Source organism: Belonocnema kinseyi, chromosome 4 (assembly GCF_010883055.1).
Source record: "Belonocnema kinseyi isolate 2016_QV_RU_SX_M_011 chromosome 4, B_treatae_v1, whole genome shotgun sequence".
NCBI lineage: Eukaryota > Metazoa > Arthropoda > Insecta > Hymenoptera > Cynipidae > Belonocnema > Belonocnema kinseyi.
The window spans coordinates 140,068,843-140,078,061 of record NC_046660.1 but is presented as its reverse complement, the minus strand read 5'-3'; positions in this window follow the sequence as shown (position 1 = coordinate 140,078,061).

The following is a 9,219-nucleotide window of genomic DNA, read 5'->3' as shown; positions in this document are numbered from 1 at the left end:
TAAAATATCTCTAGAAATTGCAAACTGTACAAATATAAAAATAAACACTTAATAATATTAAAGAACAATGTATAGATATTGTACTAAAAGTTTTATCTGTTATAATGAAAATATAATATGGTGAAGTAAATAAATTGTTACTTATAAAATAATTTCAAAAGATGAGAAATAACAAAGATATATTTGAAAATAATCAAATAACTTTAGGAATATTACAAAATATATGAAAAAGAAATATAAATTAAAAATTTAATTTTCTCTCTGGTATCTATTAAAATAACCATGTCTTACAAAGCGTGGATATTTTACGTTTGTTATGAAATGTTGGCAATTTACTTTCAATCCAAATGGTTCTTGTCCAAGCTAAGTTTACCATCAGTGCGCCTCGAAGGTGTGCCGAGAGTTGCTTACAGCGCTCCAAGTGGCTCTTGGCAAACTATATGGGATGGTGCTATTTACGGGGAGCGGTGGGTAGAGGGGAAGTGACTTTTTTCGCCGGACGCGCCGTCTATATTTATGGCGGGTAACTAAGCTCGCACCGCATCTACGTTTATAATATCTTTGGTAGAGACGCTTAAACACACACCAATTTGAATTTTAATTTAAGAAATTTCATTTCTAAGGCGCAATAAAAAACCTAATAGAACCTGTTACGGAAGCAATTTCATACTTCAGCACTTCAAATAAAGCAGATCTCAATAGGTACCTACTAGATCCACTTAAATTTTAAATTACATAACTTCGAATTTTAATCCCATTAATTTGATTCCAACATGCCACTAAAATACCTAATAGGCCATCTTAGGGAAGCAGTTTCGTACTTTAAGCAATTAGAATTAGACAGAACCTAATAGGTACCTAATAGAATCACTTAAAACATCACTACGAATTTTAATGCGGCTAATTTCATTCCGAAGATCCACTAAAATACCTAATGGAACCTGTTAAGCAAGCAATTTTTTACTTCCAGCTCTTCGAAAGAAGCAGATCCAAGCACTTAATTTTTAAATCATTATTTAGGTATTTTTTAAGTTTCTATATTTAAAATGTTGTTTTAAAAAACACAAACACCAGCAGTTTTTTTTAATTTAAAAAGTTTGTATTCATAAAAATTCTGTTACTTTAGAATTAATTCATTTAAGGTTGTTTATAAACTTTTAAGTTATTTCAAAATTCCGTTATTAAAAAACTTTAAACAAATATATTGTCATTTATATAATTGTGAAGAAAGACGGAGATTTTTTTTTCAATCTTTTAGTTTTTTTTTAATTTCATAAAACACAATTTTATTTTTAATAATGCCTTGAACTGGTAGTTTTTCAATCGTTTAATTTTGTAACTATTTTAAAGGTTGTTCAGTTATCCATTCAAATTGTTTTTCTTATATATTTGTAGTTGTTTTTAGAATTATTTTTTAATTGTTTCAATTTTTAGAGTATTAACAATATGTTTTTATCAGGGCCCCCAAGCTGGTGTGTATTTTACCGCGACAAACATTTGGGTAGATAGTTCAAAGCCCTGTCGCTAAGGCGCTACATTCGCCATACACACAAAATTGTCACATAGGTTATAAATCACTGAAAATAATTATTAAATATATTTTTGATGGTTTGGAAGCAGTAAAACCATTTTTTTAAACAAATAGAATCAATTTTGTAGAAACTGAATGTTCAATTTAACCAAGTATTCTCCAAAAATTAAGAAATATTTTTTGTTAAAATAGCACTGACATTATCATAACCCTTCATCCCTCGCATATATTTCAAAAAACGGCTGCCGATTTCTCCTGTAAATTAATTAATTTTAATTTCATTACGATTATGAATAAAGGAGTTAATAAAAACATATTCAATCAATATATTTCTTTGCGGTGTGGGCATAACAAGTAAGGATGTACATTTTATAAAATTCGCAATATCAGTTCTCTAAAAATTAAATACTATATTTAAAGACAATTTTATGGATATGAAAGAAGTTGTAAAATAATGTATTTTTATTGATTGTAAACAAGTAGCTTTAATGAATTTAGTGTAGAAATTGTCAGCCTTTTTGTAAATTGCATATGAAAGATATATAGGGTTACGGTAACGCCAGTAATATTTTCGATGTTTTTTTTAATTTGGTCACAAGATTTTTAAAAATTAAAATATATATTCAACAGATTTGATAATTAAAAAAATTTAAAATGCACTTCCTGCTCTCCGTAACATGAAAAAACATATTTATTAATTATTTTTAGTGGTTTATCACACTTGTGACCTTTTAGAAAAAAATAAAGAGGTTGTGTGCGGCTTAGCTGGAGGCATCAATGACACAAAGTTTGTTTGGGTGTGTGGCGAATATAGCGCCTTAGCGACAGGGCTTTGAACTATCTACCTAAAACTTTGTCACGGTGAAATACACGCCAGCTTGGGGGCTCTGGTTTTTATTGATAAAACTGCGAATAATAGAAAAACAAGGAGCCTTTTAATTGTTTAATTTTGTAGCTATTTATTTTTTAATCTTTTCACTTTTAGGTACTTCAGTAGAAATTATAAGCGTAATATAATTCCACTAACATTGGAAGTACTGTTTTTTAAGCGACTCTAATTATGCACATTCAGAAAAACGAAGTGATTGTTTACAATAAAATCAATTTATCGACAATAGTCTACGGAGTTTTTTTTAGTTCCAAATATTTCAGACGTAATTTAATTTCGTTTGACTAAGTAACGTCAGTAATTATTATTGTTAATTATTATTGTCTTAAAAATTTCTGAGAAGCAACTTTATTCTAACAAGTTACATGATTGCCAGTCGAAGAGCAAACTTACAATATTTTAACTTACCAACATTCACAGCAGCGTCTACTTGTTTTTGTCGTCGACGTAATGTTGCCGGATGAACAATTTTCCTGCCATCAGGAAAATAGCGTCGTGGCTTTCGCGGTTTTTTTGATGATTCACTCATAACTGAAAATTTAATATACTGTGAACTTGATGTACGGTCAAGAATATCATCCTACATTTAGAGATTGACTTACTCGGTCAAAAATGTAATCCAACTTCTATATTATGATAAATAAAATTTTCCTCATGGTGATTATATAAACATAAAATAAAAATATACTCACTATAAAGATAACGGTTTCAACCAATCACAGATGTATCGCTAAAGTTCACTTTATCCATAAATTGTTGTCACTTAAAATTTATATTATAAGTAAATTAGTGGCTTTTAGTGACAAAAATAGTCCGGTAATGGCAACACAACAGATAGTCTGACGCGCTTCGGCGCAAGCTCAAAGTTTATTTCGCTCCCTGAAATTGTTTCAAATTTATAAATTGCAATTATTTGATCCGTATTTAATTTCACAGTCCTAAAACTTCAAACTTTTACATGAATACACCTTCGGGTATTTTTGGATATGTGAACGTATACTTCATATCATTAATACTACATCGCATTATACCGATGATACTTAATTTTCTGGTACTACTTTTCGTACGCGAACGGCGCGGAAAGAAATGCACCAATCAGGTCGCAGAATAGTACGACGTGTCGGGCCATGCTTTCACACCGGTAAAACAAAGCAGCATCACATTTTGCTCTCCATGCGGTCAGGTGCGCTTTTTGTCCGTTTCGGCACTCCGCGTGTATGTGTTTTAATGTTAAAAGTAAAAAAAAAAAAATTTGTGGAAAATGTCGTGGGTTTACGTAAAGTATTTATACTCGTGCTTAAATAAAGAACAGAAGCACAAGCAAAAAGAATGTGTTCACGTAGACAGAGTTCTCAACTATGAAGAAGCGAAAATAAAAAATCGCACTTTCCAGATTCAATGTGGCAATGACAGCAATTACTGTCAGGCACAAATCGTCTTTTCTTCAGGTAAGAGTTGAAGATTCAACTAGTCGTTTAAAGTTACCTATTTTGTTTTAAAACTAAACTGTTTGGTTAAAAGTTAAACTCCTTTGTAAAAAAATCGTTTTTTTCCTGGTTGAAAATTGTGTTACTCTGTAAAGAAATCTTTATTCTTGGTTCAAAATTCAACTATTTTGGTAGAAAACTAAACTATTTAGTTGAAAATAATGTTTTTATCGACAAATAAACGGTTTTGTAGAGAATTCGTCTTGTTGGCTTGAAAATGCAACAATTTATTTTACTTTTTCTCTTTCTTAACTGAAAAATCAGTCTTGGTTGAAGATGTAACCAATTGATCGAAAAATAAATTTTTTATTAGAAAATTAATATGTTCGGCTTAAAAATTCGAAAGTTTATCGACATTTGTTTTCTTTCTTAATTAAAAAATCTGTTTTGTTTGAAAAATTCAACTTATTGGTTGAAATTTCAACTACTTTGTTAAAACTTAATTTTTTTGTTGAATATTTATTATTTTAGTCGAAAAATTAATTATATTGTTGAAAATTCGTGTTTTTCTGGTTGAAAATGTTATTACTTTGTACAAGCCTTCCTTTTCGGTTCAAAATTTAACTATTTTGATAGAAAACTTAATTATTTGTTTGAAAATAATTTTTTGTCCACAAATAAATTGTCTTGCAGGAAAGTCGTCTTCTTGGCTTGAAAATTGAAGAAGTTATTTATTTATTTTTTTAAACTAAAAAATCAGGTTTGAAAATTAAATTTATTGAAAATTCATATTCTTGGTTGGAAAATTCAACTGTTTTGTTTGTAGAAAAATCGTCTTTTTGGCTTGGAAATTCAATAATTTTGTTGAAATTATTTTTCTTTCTTATCTGAAAAATAAGTCTTATTTTCAGATTCATCTAGTCGTTTAAAAGTTATCTATTTCATTTTAAAACTCAACTGCTTGGTTAAAAGTTAGACTCCTTTGTTTAAAATTAATTTTTTGGTTAAACCTTCACATTTAATTTGAAAATTCAACTGTCTAGTTCAAAATTCGTTTTTTTTTCAGGTTGAAAATGTTATTACTTTGTAAAGAAGTCTTTATTCTCGGTTAAAAAATCAACTATTTTGGTAGAAAACTAAACTATTTAGTTGAAAATAATGTTTTTAACGACAAATAAGCTGTTTTGTAGAAAATTCGTCTTGCTGGTTTGAATATTCAACAATTTATTTTACTTTTTCTCTTTCTTAACTGAAAAATCAATCTTGGTTAAATATGTAACTATTCGATCGAAAAATAATTTTTTTGTTTAAAAAATAATATTTTTGGCTTAAAAATTTGAAAGTTTGTTGAAATTTGTTTTCTTTCTTGATAAAAAAATTTACATTGTAAAGAACTCTTGTTTCTCGGTTCAAAATTCAACTATTTTGGTAGATAACTTAACTATTAGCTTAAAAATAATTTTGTTGTCGACAAATAAACTGTTTTGTGGAAAGTTCGTCTTCTCGACTTGAAAATTCAACATTTGTACTTTTTTCCAAGGAGGGTAAATGTGTGGAGGGGAAATTTGGTGAAGTATGGAAGGGAAATTTCTCAGATGAGGTGGTTTTAAAGACTTATTATTTTTTTTTAAGAAAAATAATTTTAAAAAATTTTTCCATACAATTTTTTTTAAACCAAATTTTTTTCATAAAAAATTAAAAAGAACAATTTTTTAAAATATAATTTAACAAAAACAAAATTTGATACAGTTTTGTTTGATAAAATAAACAAATACATTTTTTTTTATTTTAAGATTCTGTTCAAAATGAAATTAACGCCTCAATAGGCAACGAAATTCTCCCTTGTAGGCGCTCGACGCCTTCTTTGACTAATTATTTACTTTCTGAACTGAAAAATCGTTCTTGGTTGAAAATGTAACTATTTGACCGAAAAATAAATTTTTTGTTTGAGAATTAACATTTTAGGCCTGAAAATTAACTATTTTGTTTGAAATTCGTTTTTTTCTGGTTGAAAATGTCATTACTTTGTAAACAAATCTTCTGGCTCGGTTCAAAATGCAGCTATTATGGTAGAAAACCTAATTATTCGGGTTACAATAATTTTGTTGTCAAATAAACTGTTTTGAAGAAAATTCGTCTTCTTGGTTTGAAAATTCAAAAATTTATTTTACTTTTTAGGTTTTCGCAGCCCCGTGCTAAAACCCTTACAGTTTCGGTCGGGTGTTCGTCCGTCCTTTCGTCGTACTTTTTTTCAAGGAGGGGACATGGGTGGGAGAAAAAGGTGGAGAAGTAGGGGAGGGAATGTATGTGATGGGGAGGTTTTAATTACTTAATTTTTTAAAGAAAAATATGATCAGGAAATACTTTTAAATAAAATGTTTTAAACAAAATTTTTGTTTAAAAAATTAAAAGCAATGTATGCATACCATTTTTTTTTATATAATTAAAAAAATGATTTTCATACAATTTGTTAAAATTTAATTTGTTTGGTTTAAGATTTATCATTTTTGTTGAAAAATTAATTATTTTGTTGAAAATTTGTTTATTTCTATTTGAAAATGTTATTAGCTTGTACATAAGTCTTCGTTTTCGGTTAAAAATTGAACTATTTTGGTATAAAATTGATCTATTTAGTTAAAAATCATTTTTTTGTTGGCAGTTAAACTGTTATAAAGATAATTCGTCTTTTTTGGTTTAAAATTCAACAATTTATTTGATATTTTTTTATTAACTGAAAAATCATTCTTGATTGAAAATGCAATTATTTGTTCGAAAATTAAATTTGCTGAAAATTCACATTTTTTGGTAAAAATTCAACTGTTTTGTAGAAAGTTCTTCTTTTTGGCTTAAAAATTCAATAAATTTGTCGACATTCTTTTCATTTCATGACTACAAAATTATTCTTGGTTGAAAATTCATCTAGCCGTTTAGAAGTCATCTATTTTGTTTTAAAACACAACTTCTTGGTTAAAAGTTAAACTACTTTTTTTAAATAAATTGATAGCTGTCAGCATTTAGACTATTATAAGTAACATAAGTCGCATTAAATTTCGAAACATTTATTTTATTAGGAATAGAAAAAATATATTATGTAATAAACAATATATCGTAACTTGAATTCTATTATTTATAGAATTAAATTCTTTGGATCTGTGAACCATCTTTTCAAAAATAAAATTACTTGTTAAGGCCATGTGATGAGTGGGTCACGTGACCAGATTCCTACCTTATCGTTACTTTTTTTATTTCCCAACTTATCACACGAAACGCCATATCGAGTTGAAAACTTGGGATACTAAACAATAAGCACTAAGAATGATGGGTCTGGTCCTAAATTTGAATAGTTATTAATAAAGATTTTTGTTTTAAATAATTTTTTTTTGCTTTTTTCATAATTATTAAAATTTAGGACCGGACCCACCTTTCTTAGTGCTTTTTGTTTATTATCCCAAATTTTCAACTCGATGTGGCGCTTCGTGTGAAAATAAGTTAAGAAATAAAAAAAGTGGCGGTAAGGTATCCGGTCTTTTCTACGTTTTTTAAAGCTAATTCAAAAAAATGATAAACTCTTCAAGGAAGAGAAAGCTTTGATATTTTAATATTATTAAAAGATGGATTCTTTCATTAAGCATTGTTTCATTCTTGAGGCAAGCCGTTCACAATAAAATATTGTGAAATTTTGGACTGATTTACTTTAAAATTATTAAATGTTAAGTTATAGATGCTTCTGAATGTTATTAAACCAAATTTCTGTTTTTTAAACTCTTTTAAGTTGTTATATGATTAATCTTTGAACTAAATTCAATTTGGAACATATCGAAAATAAAAGCTTTCATTTGAAAATGATACTTTAAAATAGTACGATTGAAAGGGCCAAGGTCACACTAACCCTTGGCAAGTCGCATTGGGGCATCTCTCACCTAGAAAAAATTCAAGTCCACAAAAAATGTGCAGAAATGAGTAGGGGTAGCTTTCCGCCTCCACTTTTGCATGATTTTTTCCAACCTATGAAAGAAATAACTGTTTTAAGCCGAAAATACGATCTACGTCACTTATCAAGACCAATAAAGTTTCCTTGATATTGAAACATTTTTCTTATAGTTGGAAACAAATGAGTTTGCAAGAATAAAAATATATTTAAATTTTTGGATTAAAACATTTCAAAATGAAAAAAAGATTCGCTGTAAATAATATATTTGTAGATTCCCCAGAGGATATAATGAAAATAATTAAAGAAAAAAGAGCAAGTTTCACTCCGATACACTTGGTGAGGACTTCAAGTTCTGATCTTGAGGCACTCAATTCTGATAAACAGAATAAAGAAACTAAGGATGGAAAGAAGGTAATGAATTTTAATCTATATTTAATTCCATTGAATATTATAGAGGCATTATACAATATTACAGACTTAAACTGAAATAGACTGAATAACTCAAGTTCCTTATAGAGTCACCCAATACTCTTTACAGTCCTTCGCATTGCCAAATTTCAAAGAATTTATAAGGAATTCCAAAAAATTCAAGTTAAAAACTCATGACTTCCATAGATTTCTAAAGAAGTTCAATGAAATGTGGCGAATTATAAAGAATTTCACAGATTTCATGGTGAATTCCTAAGAGTCAATTATGATTTCAAACCATTCCGATGTGTCCCACATAATTACAAGGATTCCCCTAATAATTTAGAATAATTCTTAAGAATTCATGACAATTTTCATATTATTCCAACGACTTTTATTTAAAATTAGGTTGAGTTAACCATAACTTATAAAGTCAGCTTAACTGGACTTATATTAAATTCAACGAAACTTAACTCGATAAATTTAAGCTGGGAGAAACTTTTCACGCCAGTACAATCTTATCAATAGACTGTGAGTAATTTATTCATTCTACATGTATGTCTTTTAAGACTTTTACATTTGTTTCCCCTTTCCCCATTTAATAATAAAATACAATATGTGTGAGTATCAATAAAATATAATGTTAACAATTTCGTTACTAATAACCTGTTAATTCAAATAGAGTTTCAGTCCCCTTAGAACTACTATAACAGCGCCGTATCTTCGACATCTAGTCCAGAGGTGAAGGAGGCTGATATTCTCATATTGAGGTTGCCCCAGCCCATAAGCCTTTTTTCGACAGGTTCTAGGGACTTGAATAATAGATAGAACTTGTAAAACAAAAATAGATATTAAACTGGGTATTCGCGAAGCCGGCACAGTACGCGATCGGACCAGTTCAGGGGTGGATACTCCTTGAGATCATTTCAAGATCATTCGTTTCTCCCCCCCCACCCCCTGTTTTTCTGTTATCTCTCTTCCCTTGTCCTCATCAGTTTCTCCCACTCCCTCACATATTTACAAAGTTATGATA